The 16,358-nt window shown below is 39.3% G+C and overlaps 1 protein-coding gene across 27 annotated transcripts in view; it reads right to left on the bottom strand.

Moving 5' to 3' along the window:
- The window catches only part of CELF2 (CUGBP Elav-like family member 2), a 785,403-nt gene that overhangs the window by 159,679 nt on the left and 609,366 nt on the right, over positions 1-16,358 (bottom strand). The gene's annotated exons all lie outside the window — the stretch shown is intronic.

The following is a 16,358-nucleotide window of genomic DNA, read 5'->3' as shown; positions in this document are numbered from 1 at the left end:
CTGGCTTGCTGGTGATTTGTAACCACTGAAATATGGGTGGAGTTACTGTATAGTTGTGGACTTTTTGTCTGTTCAGCTTTGAATAATAAGGCTAGGACTACTGTGTAAAACATATTTGCATGCAATTACCTGTAAAAAGAAAAAGAAGCATGCAAGGCTAGGACTACTGTGAGGCCTTATTTTGCTGTCTGTGCTTGACTGGAAAGATTTCCCTTTACTTCTTATTTCTTATAACCCTTGCAAAACATGGAAAATGTACCTACTTGAGTCCCTTGGCCTTTTTCTCAGATATAATATATTTTTTTCTTGTTTTGGCAATATCTCAGTTCAGTGTATTATATCATTTAGGTTTTTTGGTCTACGCTAACATATTATACATCTTTGGATGGAAAGTTAGGGATTAAATTTGGTAGCAAATTTGTTATCATATATTTTTATTTTCTTGATTTATATTGGGAATAAATGGTAAAAAAAAAAAATTGAAAAAATGCATTTTCCTGAAATTTTCCATATACAACAATTACATAATTTGTGCACCCCCATAAATTTACTCTAAAATATCATTTTAATATAATAATGTCTGCTGTTTAAAATTATATTACAATAGTGTGACTTTTATTTAACAGAGCAGAATGGGCAAAGGATAAATTCACTTTTTTGTAAAATAAATAAATAAATAAATGCACAGATTTTAATATTTTTTTTACATTGCATCCTGTAAAGCATTGCACCCCCTGATCAACAGATTGCATGTAAAGTGCCATGGCCATGTGGGAGGAGTGACATGGCCATGTGGGAGGAGTGCCGCACAGCCACGCTGTTTTAAATTGCGACAGAACATGGAGAAGATCCCCCACCTGCTGACACTCAGTGGAGAGTGCAGGTGGCGGTAGGTGGTTAAGAGCATGTTACATGTTAAATATGTATGTAACATGTAATATGCTCCTAAAGGTGAATTTAACACTTAGACCAAAAGTGAACTATTTTACCTTTAGGAGAGGCTTAATCACCTTTTGAGGCTACTTGCATATCATAAATTCACTTATTTTATCCAGTTAAGCGAAAAGCAAATTCTTGTTCACTTGGACCATCCAATCATGCAGAACATATAAATAAACAGGAATTGGCTTTCCACAGAACTTATTGTGTGAACTGCATTGTCCTAACTCCATTAGTAAATCAGCCCAACTGCCTTCCAGCTTCCAAGTGCCTAAGCGCATCAAAGAACATAACCATGTGGTTTTTACATTCGTCTTAAAGTTTAACTAATGGCATTTTTTTTTAAATTTGGAAATGGTGTGGAGTGGTGGGGGATTAGAGGTTTATTGCTCTGTGTCCCTGATTGGGAGATTCAGTCTCTCTATTTCTTTTGATCACCAACGTCACTGGGAAAGAAAGTGATGGGTAAATCCAAAATCTTAAAGTGGGAGTAAACTCGCATCTCTGACTTTTACTTTTAATAAGGCTTACCTATAAGTACCATAAATATATTTACATGCAGCTGGTGACGTCACTGGCACATGGGCTCTGAAGGAACGGCAATCCTGTGCTGTTCCTTCAAAGCCGTGCCGTAAACAGTGACTCCTGTGCACAAGCATGTGAGTGACATCATCGCTGGTTCAACCAATCAGAAAGCCAAAGCCCGTATACCTGGAAAGAGGACCGGGTGAAGATGGAAGTGCCTTCAACGGTGACAGGGTGCCACTGGAGGGCTTCGTTTCCGGGTAAGTCTGTCATTTTGTGCTAGTATTCGATCCCTGGGGCTCGATTTTTTTTTGCGGTTTACTACTGCATTAAGTTGCCACCAGAACAGGAATAGAGGCTAAATATTCCAATGGAAATATTTCTTCTGGTAACAACTGTCTAAGAGAGGCTTCATCCCACATTGGTAAGTGGTTTTAGCGCTTCCCTACTCTATCCAAAATAAAGAAAGTTTTGCTTTAGATATACTTTAAAAACAGGGTTCTGTTACTTGACAGTCTCATGAACCTTCAAGAGAATATGAGACCAGGCAACTGAGGAGCTTAAAATTTTTCACGTCTAATTTATTTCTGACCCATATCTTTTATGCTAAAGCAGAATCAGGTTCAGATAAATTAGGTAAAGCTCAGTAAGAGGGCATATATACATGTACGAGTAAAACATCACCGATGTCATATGTTAAGACTGTATAAACTCATATACGCTCAGTTGTTAGATTTTTTAAGGAAGGGTTGAGTTAGGAACCCTAAAAGGTTGTCACAATTGTAAAAAAAAATAATTGAATGAAAAAAATTAAATCCTTTCTAGAGATATTTTTCTGTGTATGGTCAGCTTTTTTCAGTAATAGATGAAGCAGCAAGTAATACACCTCAACTGTGACCAGAGCCTTTATCTGTAGTTAAGTATACTGAGAATAAAATTATATAAGCATGACAGTGTATACTCATTACATTAATGCTTGCTCTGTGGTTTCCTACCTCAGAGACAGGCATTTTTACCATTGGACTCTGCGTTTTATATCAAAATATATTTCCTTGTATTGTTATCATGGTAGAAAAGCCCCTGGAAATGCTCATTGATTTAGCAAAGATTTACTGTTTTCTCCTATGACCAAAGGAAAAGCTTTTTCGTTTTAATTGCAGCCATTCTCTTTAGCAGTAGTGCCTGCTGGCAGCAACAGCTATCATTCTGTCTTTGTTAGGATCCCAATTTAGCTGGAAGGAAGAACATCATGGATAATTGTGAATACTTTCATAGCAATCTCAGGAATGGAGTTACACATACTTTGAAACTTTAGACACATATCAAATATGACCTTATGATACACTCTATCTGGTATCACAGAACAAGCTTTGTTCCCAGAGTCACAGGAGGTTATAGCCGAGATATTAATAGCCACAATAATTGCAGCATTTTTCAAAACCAAAGTATACAGCTGAGGCATTTGTGCAGCCATTCTTAGGTGAAATTATGTGGGGAACATGAAAGTACAGCACACAGCTACCTGCAGATAAAGCGAATGATGGGTTATCTGGTATTTTTCAAGCACAAATGCTACCTATCGTGTGTTACCAATTACTATCCACTAACACCATTTAAAATGTAACCTTTAAAATAGCATTTTTCAATGTATAATAAGTATTTGCTCATATGCAGAACATCACAGTTGTTGCATAAATCGGGCTATAAAACTAAAGGGGCGTTTCTACAATCAACAATAGCAGGAACAATTATAGCTTGCTCACGCCCACGCAATTACAGCTAAATGTTACAAGCAAATTAAAGAAATCTTAACAAGTGAATTAAAGGAGACCTATACTGAGAAATATGCTTGCATTGCAGAACACTTTTGAATATGCTAGTTGCCTGGCTGTCATGCTGATTCAATGGGATTAGTACTTTAAGTCACTTAACAAAATGATTATGTAGACTTGACTTACTCTGAACTCATTTGCTGCGTGCTTGTTCAGGGTGAGTACCTGAAGCCAGAGCATTATAATAATAGCCACGGAACTACCAGTTTCAGAAGCAGATCAGCAATGGCAACCCATGTATGTCTCTCAGTAAAGAATAGTAGCAGATAGCAGATAATTCTTTTTCTTTTCCCTTTATGGAAAAACAAAAGTAAGATACTGAATACATAACACTGCCTGTGTCAGTTATTTAGACAGTTTTATAAATGAGGTTTAATGTGTTGCAAATAAAATTGTAAGCAAAGGATTTTGCTCAAGATTCTAAGCAAATGAAACTGGAATGACACTAGTTATGAAGTTGCATTTCAGATACAATTTAAATTTAGTGCAGTTAGTGTTAGACATCCATTGAGTGAATACATTTTGTTACAAGCATTCTGATGCACTCTGATGCAGATGACTGAGAAAGTATGAGGAAGATCCTGGACAGGGTTGAGACGGGTATGCTAATCAGCGATTTGGTTCCAGCAATGACATTTGAATATTAAAAAAAATACAACCAAAGCTCTGCAGAGTCTGAACTGTCTGTATAACAGGGATAGGGAGGACTGATCCATTACCAGGAGAACAACCAGGTAACCCACATCATGTCTCCCCAGGGAATGGAGCAGAGCTAAGACTGGGCACCTTGGTGAAAATCCAGGGGCCCAGAAACAGGCCAAAGAGAAGAGCGACAAAACGCAAATAATACTGATAAGTAGGATACATGGGAATGTGCAAAACTCTGCAAGTGTCTACTGAAGTCAGAAAATCCCACAGCCAATGACAGCCCTGATCCACTCCATGCAATACCTTTGAACTGGCAGGAACAAGTTGAAAGTTTTAGATCCTTATTGGACCTCTGTATGATTTGGGAACTGTGACTAGGTTTGATTAGCACTTGAACGCATTCCTTGCTTGGGACTAGGTCAATGAACTCCTGCAAGAGCAGCAGCAGCAGCAGCAAGAAGATCCACCTGTCTTTGCAGAGTGAGAGGCAAATTTGAGAGCATGATGTAGGGAGAAGGCAAAATATGAAACTTGAGATTGAAGCCTTTGACAATGACAGATTGGATCCAAACATCTGAGATTGTCAGGAATCAGACGTCCGAGAGAGCCAACAGATCTCTCCCCACTCTGATAAGTAAGCACACCTTTATTGGAAAAAGAGCCTAGAGCCAGATTCGGCAGGCTTAGAAGCCTAACAGGGATGAAAAAAAACTTTTCCTAACCTCAAGAGTAGAAGGTCTACCCAGTAAACCATTTCCTTCAAAGGGCTACAATCTAAGTGTTTCTTGCACAGCAGTTCTACTGACCAGCATTTCGATCAAAGGATCCTCCACATATGGACACAGAGAATGCTCATTCTGGAGATCTGGCAGAGGGTATCCATCATAAAAAAAGCTACTTGTTAATGTATAGAGATCAATTAGGATAGAGCTAGGGTTCCTATGCACTTAGTCCAGACAGCAAGGCTCTGGCAATACAGCCATGGAAGCAATAGCAGGTTGCCTGGCAGGGCCTGCCAAGGTAAAAATGGCCTTAAAGCGGGAGTCCGGCGACCAATCTTTTTTTTTTTTTTTTTAGGTCATTGAGACACTTTGCTAATCCCAAAATAATACTCACAGTTTGGGTGTAATATTTCCACCTCTGTCTGTTTTCGTACTGAAGAATAACTTAAAAAATGTGATGCTGGCTGTTTCCATCTTGCTTGTGGGCATGTGAATCCCACAAGCATTGATTTCCTGGATGCGGTGAATGCTGTTCATTCACAGCTTGTTCACGCGCATGATCATTGTTTCCACACTAAATTTTGGGAAGCCTGATACTAAGCTCCCAGGAGACAGTGCGGCACTGGGGAAAGGCAATAAACACGCCTACTCCCATGGGAGGAGAGACAGAAAGTGCCACAATAAAGTACAATATAAAGGTAATTACAGCGATAGAAAAAAAAATTGTGTGGCATTTCAACATCTATGCAATTAACTGAAGAGGGTAAGATTAAGTTAAAAATTTGAGTGGAACCCCGCTTTAAAGAGACCTCTAATCTTTTGTCCACTGGATCATTGAACACAAAATTATCCCCTACAGGCATCATAAGTATCTTGCTAAGATACAAGATGACCACATCCACTAAAGGGAACCTTTTTTGTGTGGAATAGGGTAGGATATGGCTAAGCAAAACATTTTGGAGGAGCAAATAGCTTTCCAGAGGGAGGCCACTCACTGTATCCGATGCACTCTAAAAAGAATGGATTGGAAAGATCTTATGTGGGAGACCATGGGGTAAGCAGACTCAGATTTCTCTATTGCTAAATAAGAGTGCACAGCATAAATTAGGGTAGAAATTATATCCCTACCTTTTTATAAAATTTCAGCCAAAGGCAACACTGTCAGAAATCATGGAATTAGAATAAAAGTAAATAGAAAAAACATAGTCAAAACATGGCCAGAGTTCAGGAACCGGAACGGATAGTCAGACAAACCAAACGTCAGGGAGCCGGAGAGGAGCGTAGTAAAAAAGCAAGCAGGGTCTGGAGCCAGAAGGGATGTCAGCCAAGCAAGTCTTTAAACAGGAATGCAGGAGAGCGTCTCTGTGATGTTGACTAAGGCGAAGGCAGAGATTCTCTGGGCTGGATGGCAGGACTGACAAGCAGGATATCATCAACAGCTGAGTAACTGTGGAGAGATAGGAGCTGGCAATTAGCTGACAGCTGAGTACCCCCTCCTCAACGATCCCTCCCCCTCGGAGGACCACCAGGCTTGAGGGGAAAAATCTATGAATGTCACGGAGGAGGACAGGGTCATGTACATCCGAGGATGAGACCCAAGAGTGTTCCCCTGGACTATGCTTTTTCCAATGCACCAGGTACTGTATGTGCCCACGGAACCTACGAGAGTCAACAATGGACTGTACTTCATACTGCTCATGATTCGCAACCTGTAGAGAGTGAGGACATGGCACAGAGGTGGTAAAGCAGTTGCAGACCAAAAATTTTGATAAGGAAACATGAAATACATTCGAAATACGCATATTAGAAGGAAGGTCTAATGGGTATGCCATTGGATTAATTCTGCGAAGAATACGGAAAGGCCCAATAAACCGAGGTGTGAACTTAAATGAGTGAACACGAAGTCAGAGGTTGCGAGATGACAGCCAGACCCTGTCCCCAACCTGGTAGGAAGGCGCAGGCAGGCATCTGCGGTCAGCATGGAGTCTGTACCTATCATTAGCATGTCACAAAGCCTCCTGGACTTGTGCCCAATGGAACAAAGACCACGGAGATGCTCCTCTAACGCAGGAATACTCTACGGAACAAACGAGTCAGGCAACATGGAGAGTTGGAAACCATAATTCGCCATAAATGAGGTTAATCAGGAAGCAGACTTCAAGGCACTGTTGTGAGCAAACTATGCCCATGGTAATAGGTCTGACCAGTTGTTATGATGGTCAGAAATATAGCAACGTAGGAATTGCTCCAAGGACTGTTTGGCTTATTTTGCGGCCCCAGATAGTCTTTCTCTGAGTCTGGAGTCAATGAGGATGGCGTGACTTCTCCAGCTCAGTGGGTATATCTTGAGCTGCTATCTCATCCTTGATGGAACCTGAGAGACCATGCAAAAAAGCAGCCATGAGGGCCTCATTGTTCCAAGCAACCTCTGCTGCCAGAGTATGGAATTCAATGGCGTAGTCAGCAACAGTTCTCGTACTCTATTTGATGGACATGAGGCACTTAGCAGCAGAAGCGGAGCATACGGGAATGTCAAATACCCTTTTGAAGGAGGCACAAACTCAGGGTAACGCAAGACAACAGGTTTTTGCGTCTCCCATAGAGGGTTTGCCCAGGCCAAGGCTCTCTCAGAAAGCAAAGATATCACAAAACCTACTTTGCTTCTGTCCGTGGGAAATGCCTGGGGCAGCATCTCAAAGTATATCTTAACCTGATTGAGAAACCCTCTGCATTGGACTGGATTGCCCCCAAATCACTGGGGAAGCAGAGCGGAACCAAACATACCTCTTATAGAGGTAATACTTGAGGCGGGTGCCTGCACAGAGACTGGTGCAACAGCAGGGATAGCCTGCAACACAGGTTGTACAGGAGCAGCCACAGTGGGAGATTCCAGGTGAGCCGTGCGACTGCAAACTGATCCATGCGGTGAGCTTGCTCATCCAATCTGGAAAAAATATTACCAACAAGTGGATTGACTGCATCTTCTGAATTCATGGCCTTCGCCTACTGTCAGAAACCATGAAATCAGACCGAGACAGAAGTACAGTTAAATCACACTTGTTTAATAATAGAAGTTAATAGAACAAACGTAGTCAAAACATAGCCAGAGTTCAGGAACTGGAACAGATTGTCAGACAAGCCAAACATCAGGGAGCCAGAGATGAGCGTAGTAAAACAGCAAGCAGGATCTGGAGCCAGAAGGGATGTCAGCCAAGCAAGTCTTTAAACAGGAATGCAGGAGAGAGTCTCTGTGATGTTGAGTAAGGTGAAGACAGAGATTCTCTGGGCTGGACGGCTTAAGTAGGCAGGACTGACAAGCAGGATTTCATCAACAGCTAAGTAACTGTGGAGAGATAGGAGCTGGCAATTAGCCGACAGCTGAGTGGCCAGCTCAGAGAAGGAAGGGCTGAGCCCAGCCCTGACAAACGCATTCTGATATGATTCCTCAGATTAAGAGTGGGAAAATGTGTCTGCAGCCAAAGCAAGGTCAGAAATTGACCAAAGAGGGGAGACAGATGGGACTTGCTTGTGAACCCTGCTATCTATTTTCCTCTGAAAGGAATGAAACTCTGCTGATGAAATCAGACATTATCACTAAATAAGTAGGAGAAAGGCTGAGGAGCCAAAGGGCAAGCATTGTTTTAGGAGGAAGACAAGGAACCACAGCTAGGAGCAATGACCCAAACAGAGGATACTAGGGCCCTCTGGAGATAGACTATCTCCATCCTCCTCCCCTGGGGCTATGTGCTGAGAAGGAGACATAGTGGCTATGACTTGTGCAGCCAGTTATCTTGACAAAAATAAAAAGTGTTGCCTATCAGTGCTCATCAGTGCCACCTATCAATGCCCATCAGTGCTGTATTTCAGTGCCACCTATCAGTGCCCATCAGTGCTACATATTACTGCCTCATAATCAGTGCCCTTCAGTGCCACCTCATCAATGCCACCTCATTAGTGTGACCTCAACAGTGGCCATCAGTGCCACCTTATCAGTGTCCATCAGTGCAGCCTCATCAGTGCCCATAAGTGAAAGAGAAAACATATTTATTTACAATTTTATAACAGAAACAAAGAAAAACTTTTTTTTTTAATTTTTGGTCTTTTTTTATTTGTTTAGCAAAAAATAAAAACCCCAGTGGTGATCAATACCACCAAAAGAAAGCTCTATTTGTGGGAACAAAATGATAAAAAATTTTGTTTGGGTACAGTGTTGCATGACTGTGCAATTATCATTTAAAATGCGACAGCGCTGAAAGCTGAAAAAAGGCCTGAGAAGGAAGGGGGCAATGTGCCCAGAATTGAAGTGGTTAAGCAATGTGTGTGAGGTCACAGCAGCATGCTACTTGAGACAGCTTTCTTTTCCTACTCTAGGGCACATTTTTATTTGAATTATTTTTCCTCCTAGCTTATTCAGTTCTAAGCAACCACAGATAAACAGCTTTTGTGTATTTAAAACTGAATTGCATGTGTTCTTGGAGTTCTTCTTTACCCCTTGAAATTACAGCATAGAAGTATGCCAGCAGTTAGTTTTGCTGACTTTGTAAGTATATCATAGGAAAGAAGATTTGCAATGTTCACAACATGGGGCCTCTGAAATCACCATTTCTATGTTACTTGTTGCTAATGCATCATTTTAAACATCAGAAAGTAGGAAATTGTAGTAACTGTTTACTACGTGCCCAGGAGCTTATGGGTATACAAGGCTTCTTGATTTCTTACAGTAATTGCATCATTAGCTTTCTGTCTGAAACTAAACTGTGGGATACAAATTCAGCACTTTAACGTGCTTGTCATGGTGCTTGCACTGCATGAACTATCTACACAGATGACAAATTACAATAGTGTTAATAGGATGGATCCAGTTTGTAGCCTCCAACTTTACTACTTTTTTCCTTTGTCAAAAACTCCTTTGAGGTTTGAACTGGCATAATTTTTTTTTGGCTAATGGTCTGGATCAAACAAATCAACCAGAATTCCTTTTTTCTCTACTTGCCAAACTTAAAAAAAAAGAAATTGCATGATGTACAGGCTTAATGTGCAATGTATTGCTTAATGTAAGTGGGCTACACATGAAATGATTTGTTCGCATCATATCACATTTACCTATGCATGCACTATCAAACTGCATCCTTAAGGACTATAATGGTGCACCTTGTGAAAGGATATATCATTAGTTCCAAACAGTCTTCAAGGCTAATTTACCGAATCATAAGAGGTATCTAAAAGGATATGCTAAATCACTTTTACCCATGTCTTTTCTTTTAGGTTAAAGGTTCAATAATTATTGTTGATTGTACTGTTATATGAAAATCTTCAACTACTGATTATACTATAAGATGCGGTTAGTCATAAAATGGAAAACAATGCAAATCTATGAAATTTACCTTTTTAAATCACTAAACACTGCTTACTGTTTCATGTGATCTGATTGCATGTTTAACCTGCCAATCCTAAAATGGCCTGAGCTTTAATAACCTCATTTGTATTAATCTCAAGTGATTTTGGCCATCACATTACAGCACATCAAAGGGGCTGTCCAAAAATGAAATTTTAGGTACATGTAGCATCTCGCATGCTAAGCAATCTGGCTAAGCAATTTGGCTTTTTTAAAATCTATTGGGAATGCCAAAAAATAAAACCACCTTGTGGAATTCCAAACCCTTCTGTTGTATTTTCCATAACATAAAATAATATAAATAGACAAACAAATAAATGACATGCTCTTGTAATCACAGTACAACAATGAGTGTACAACCTTGATAACTAAAAAGCAGAGACAAATCACCATAGACTCTAAGAAATGTAATATAATGCTTAAAGGGATTTCATTTTCTGCACTCCAAGGGCCCAGCCATTTGCTATGTTGTATACAATGCAAACAATCTCCTACATTATTTCAATGAGTTACTTATGAAACTTCATTGGTTTTCTAGTTTACTGTGAAATAATGTTTGTGTAAAAGGGCCAAGACTATAAAACTGTTAATCCTTAGTAATACCAAACACAGCTATTTGTGTGTGTATGGACTCAGAACATTAAAGTGGTATTAAGCCCAAAACCAAAAATGTAAAATATATCAGTTTACAAATCATTAGATGTGGTAGATGAATTTGTTTTTTTGTAGGCTTTTCCCCCTCTGTTTACCCCTGGTGATCAGGCCAGTAACACACCTCCTTTATAAAAATGCCTGCACTCTGGTTGAAGAAGCACAAGGGGACTGCAATATTGCGGCAGACAGATCAGGCACCTTTGACACATTTTTAGGACCAGTGACATTTATACAGAAATCAGTGCTATAAAAATGCACTGATTACTGTGTAAATGTCACTGGCAGGGAAGGGGTTAACACTAGGGGGCGATCGAGGGGTTAAATGTGTTCCCTGTGAGTTGTTTCTAACTGTGAGGGGATGGGACTGACTGGAGGAGGAGAGAAATCGCTATTCCTAATCACTAGGAACAGCAGATCTCTCTCTCCTCCCCTGTCAGAATGGGGATCTGTCTGTTTACATTGCCAGATCCCCCTTCTGATTCTCTCTCCCGCGATCGTGGGTGGCCAGCGGATATCACAGCCGCCAGCCACATGCATCAGGTCCCCCTCCATGCAGCAGGTGCGCACGCCTGCTATGGCGGGAAAGAGCCGACCTGCCACCGTATAATGATGGCGGCTGGTCGGCAAGTGGTTAAAAAGGGTCCTCGTATTACATAGTTTTGGTAAAGCTGAAAGAAATTGTAGAGAGGTTGTACAATTACTTTGTATAGCATATGATCAACCTAATGCTATTAATTCTCAAACATTTCAAAATAAAGATACAAAAGGAGTTTGCTACTAAAAACTTCAAGATATAGGTCTTAGTAATATTTAAATCTTTAGCATACTCTTCTGGCCAGTAAATTAATGGCAAAATATTCTTAAATGATTAATTTAACCTAAAAAAATAATTTGTAAGCTCCCAAGAACATGTTGTGTTCCATTGAAAATGTACAATATCGGCATGCTTACATTGTACTGTTTTGAGACCAGCAGGATACAAGGTAGCGGTTTTCTGAATGAGATAGTAGCAACCACTTGTGGACCGCCCACTGTACAATTTACATCATTAATTTGACATTAAATACTGTTTTTATGGCAGCAGCCAGCTGCCATAATCCTGGTATAATTTTGTAGTGTGGGTGGTTCTCTACAAGATAAAAGTGGTCCCAGAGGTCATTTCTGAGCTTACCTGAGCCGTCATTAAGCCTGGAACCGATCCGATTTCTCTGATTCCTGGGCAGGAAGTCGAGTGAGGGCAAAAAAAAAGTTAAATAAATAATAAAAAAAAGTAAAGAGCTTTGTCCCTCTGTGCTCGTGCGCAGAAGCAAACGCATACATAAGTCGCGCCCGCATATGTAAACAGTGTTTAAACCACACGTCTGAGTGAGAGCAATAATTCTAGTGCAAGACCTCCTCTGTAACTCTAAATTGGTAGCCTGTAAAACATTTTTAAAGCGTCATTCATGGAGATTTTTCAGTACCGTAGTTTGTCGCCATTCCATGAGCGCACGCAATTTTAAAGCGTGACATGTTAGGTATCTATTTACTCTGAGTAATATCATCTTTCACATTATACAAAAAAAATTAGGCTAACTTCAGTGTTTTTTTTTTTTTTATCATTCATAAAACTGTATTTTTCCCCAAAAAATTGCATTTGAAAGACTGCTGCGCAAAATACAGTGTGACATAAAATATTGCAATGATCGCCAATTTATTCTCTAGGTTCTTCACTGCTATAAAAAAAATATAATGTTTGGGGGTTCTAAGTAATTTTCGAGCAAAAAATACTAATTTAAACAAAAAAGTTCCAGAAAAGGCCTGGCCAGCAAGTGGTTAAACATGTGGTATGATATCCAGTTTTCACTCTCCCTTACTTGTCCTAGATGATCATTTTTCCTAAGGTGATTAAACATCATGTCTTGAAAAATGCTTCAAATAGGAAGTACACATTTATTTATTATTATTTATTTCAGGTACTTATATAGCGCCGTCAATTTACGCAGCGCTTTACATATATATATTATACATTCACATCAGTCCCTATACCCTCAAGGAGCTTACAATCTAAGGTCCCTAACTCACATTCATACCTATACTAGGGCCAATTTAGACAGGATCCAATTAACCTACCAGCATGTCTTTGCATTGTGTTCAAAGAGCTAATCCTTTGATTGGTAATGATCTTGAATAGATTGGAGATAAAACAGATGCTCTTGAGCTATCAGTGGGTTATTTTTCACTGTGGTGATAGAAGTTACTGGAATCTAGGCCACCACAGCTGAACATTGACAGCAGACCCCTACCAGAAGTACATACTGTGTGTTTAGTGAAACAGTGGTAGCATTTGCATGTCCTTATACTGTATTACTGAATGGGTAGCCACCGATTTATACACATTTAACTCTAACTGAAATCTTTTTTTTTTCCGTTTGTTTTTCTAATACTTATAGTCGTCTGAATTTCCTTTTATGATTTTATTCCTTCCATTCTCTAAATGGCATGCAAATTCAATTCATTGTTAATGAGCAGGCTGTCAGAGCTAGTTTTGAAGTACTGCTACGAAGTCAGAAATTTCCCCCGCGAGACTTTTCAGCACACATATTTATTTTTATTATTGTGCAAATTATTTTAGCAGAGTTGTATTTTAATTTTTTTTGTGTTTTTTTATCTGCTGAAAGACCTTTTTTTTTTCTTCATTAAAAAGGCGAACTCCCTCAGATGCCAAAAATGAATTTGTTATAACAAAGTCAGATAAATGAATATAATATGTACATGGTTAGAATCTAGCTTGTTGGTGTTTGTCAACATCCCACTTGAATGCATCTGCAAGTTTGTTTTAGAAAGATCAAGAAACCATCAAACCTTGTAACATATCAAGATGTATGATATGCAGGTACTTCTCACTTAATGACCAGGTTCCATTCCAACAAACAGGTTGTTAAACAAATTGGTCATTAAATGAGGAGCCACAAGTAATCAATATTTTAAGCATTCTTAACTACTGTACTGTACTGTATTGTGAAATAAAGGTCTAAACACAAAACTCCAGCTCAATAACGTTGTTTTAATTTGCATAAGTATAGTACACAAACGAAAATTCTGTACTGTACAATACAGTGATGTATAGCACGTTGTTTAAGTGGGGAGAGCTGGTCGTAAGTCAGAGTGGTCGTTAAACAGGTAAGTCGTTAAATGAGGAGCATCTGTAATATGAAATACAACTGTTGTATTGCTTTGTGTATGCTGAACCAGTTCAAATATGTTTCTGGATTTTTTTGGACAGAGTTTTACAAATTGGATGACTTGATTGTTTTAGAGCACTTCTGTAGTAGAGATTATAAGTGATCAAGCAACATAAGATTCATAAGATCCGTTCAATCAATTATTTTAAAAAAATGCTGATGATTCAGTAAAATGATATGAAGTAGATGTATGTTCACTTCAAATATCCAATCCAAATATTCAATATTTGCAGAGGAAATTCTGCTGCATATGAGTGGCTATTTTAAGTGAACACAGGTGCACTTCAATTGTCCTGGCTTATTTTTGGTAAATAATCTTCACAGATTCCATTATATCACACATTTGTTATCAAGGGGTTAATTTTCCCGCTAATAATAAATTAAAACATTCAAGTGTAACTGAGCCCTTAATTGTGTGACTCAACAGGCAATGAGCATTAACTTTTTAATTTAAGGCAATTAATAAGAAATCTTTTTAGCCTAGGCCTCGAGAGGCAATGAGGATGAAGTGGCATGGCTGTCCATGGTACTGAAATAGAAGCTAAATATCTTGTGTGCCAAACAAATGTGCAGCATTCACACAATAATGTTAGTGAAGAGTCCAATGCTGCTACCCATACAACCCACCATTAGTAGAACTCTTGGGTGCTTGATCTACAGTCGCAGAGCCAAAGTTGATTGTCCATAAAAGTGATCCACACAACCAATGCTGCTCTTAACCTTGCTTTTATTAGGAAAATCACTGTGTATAAGTTACAGATATAGTACGTTGACGCATTTCATCCTACATGGCTTTATCAAGATTAGAGCCATGTAGGCTGAAATGTGTCAAAGTACTATTGTATATTAGTGACTTGTACACTGTGTTTTTCCTAATAAAAGCACAATTTTAGAGCAGAATTGGTTGTGTGGATCACATATGGACAATTATCTTTGGCAGTATACACATATGGCCTTAAAGCGTAACTAAAGTCCTACTGTTACATACTGTGAGCAGGCAGGCTTTTTATTGCAGAAGAGATATGCAATGTCTCTTCTGCATTAAACTACACTCACCTCCCTGCTCACAGCAATCCCCGAAATGTAAACTGAGCTGTGCATGCACAGTTAAGCTTACAGTGGCTGGCTTGATCACTGTGTGCCAGAATGAGTAGCGCCTGCGAAGAAGTGACGTCATTTTGCACTGGCCAAGAAAAATGTCTGAAAACCAGCACACAGGAGAAGATGTCGATGCTGGCGAGGGACCGTGGAAAGGTAAGTATTGATCACTTTACTTTAAATGTGACAAAGACAAATATTTTAGTCATCTATTTTGGAGTTAAAGTATTTTACCGAAAAATATAAAACAAGGCTTGCCAAGAACCCAACAGATGCGGGGTCTAAAAGTGTGTACTGAATCAAATGGTCAAATGGTTCCCATTTCCTGGCTTTGTACAAGAGGTGTGGCTGGCCAAATGCTATCTGCAGTGTTTCTGACTACAGCTGATTATTGTCTTCTATGACTTTTCTCAGCATGGAGCAAATGCTGCCCATAAAAACACTGCTTTAAGTGCTCTTCTGCTTCCATGTGAACAGAGCCGCCTTGCATCTAATTCCAGTCCAAAACAAAATACTTTCCAAGAGATCACAATGACCATTCCCTGCATGAGAAATCTTTCCCTTTTCTATGCAGCTAGTTTATGGCTTTATTTGTTTTTCCCGAAAATATAGTGCTTTTATCTGAATTGAGAGGCTCCCTTTGAGTTTGCAAGACAGTACAAGTATGTGAAGTGCCAGAATTCTTCACTGCATACTGCTTTCGGTCTGTGTGTCAAAGCATTGAAGCCAAATAGGTCAGCAATATTTAACTGTTGCACATATGTTACAGTTGCCTGTTACATGTTGCCTTCAAATTTCTCTTGACACATATATTGACACATACAGTGCCTAGAAAAAGTATTCATACCCCTTGACATTTTCCACATTTTGTCATGCTATAACCAAAAAGTAAATGTATTTTATTGGGATTTTATGTGATAGACCAACACAAAGTGGCACACAGTTGTGAAGTGGAAGGAACATTATAAATGGTTTTCGATTTTTTTTACAAATAAATGTCTTAAAAGTGTGGCATGCATTTGTATTCAGACCTCTTTACTCTGATACCCCTAACTAAAATCTAGTGGAACCAATTACCTTCAGAAGTCACCTAATTAGTAAATAGAGTCCACCTGTGTGTAATTTAATCTCAGTATAAATACAGCTGTTGGTTGAAGCCCTCAGAGGTTTTTTAGCGAACCTTAGTGAACAAACAGCATCATGAAGGCCAAGGAAGACACCAGATAGGTCAGGGATAAAGTTGTGGAGAAGTTTAAAGCAGGGTTAGGTTATAAAAAAAATATCCCAAACTTTAAACATCTCACGGAGCACTGTTCAATTC

Source organism: Aquarana catesbeiana, linkage group LG03 (assembly GCF_042186555.1).
Source record: "Aquarana catesbeiana isolate 2022-GZ linkage group LG03, ASM4218655v1, whole genome shotgun sequence".
Lineage (NCBI taxonomy): Eukaryota > Metazoa > Chordata > Amphibia > Anura > Ranidae > Aquarana > Aquarana catesbeiana.
The sequence above is the reverse complement of the archived record's forward strand: the minus strand, read 5'-3'. Positions and strand labels throughout refer to the sequence as shown.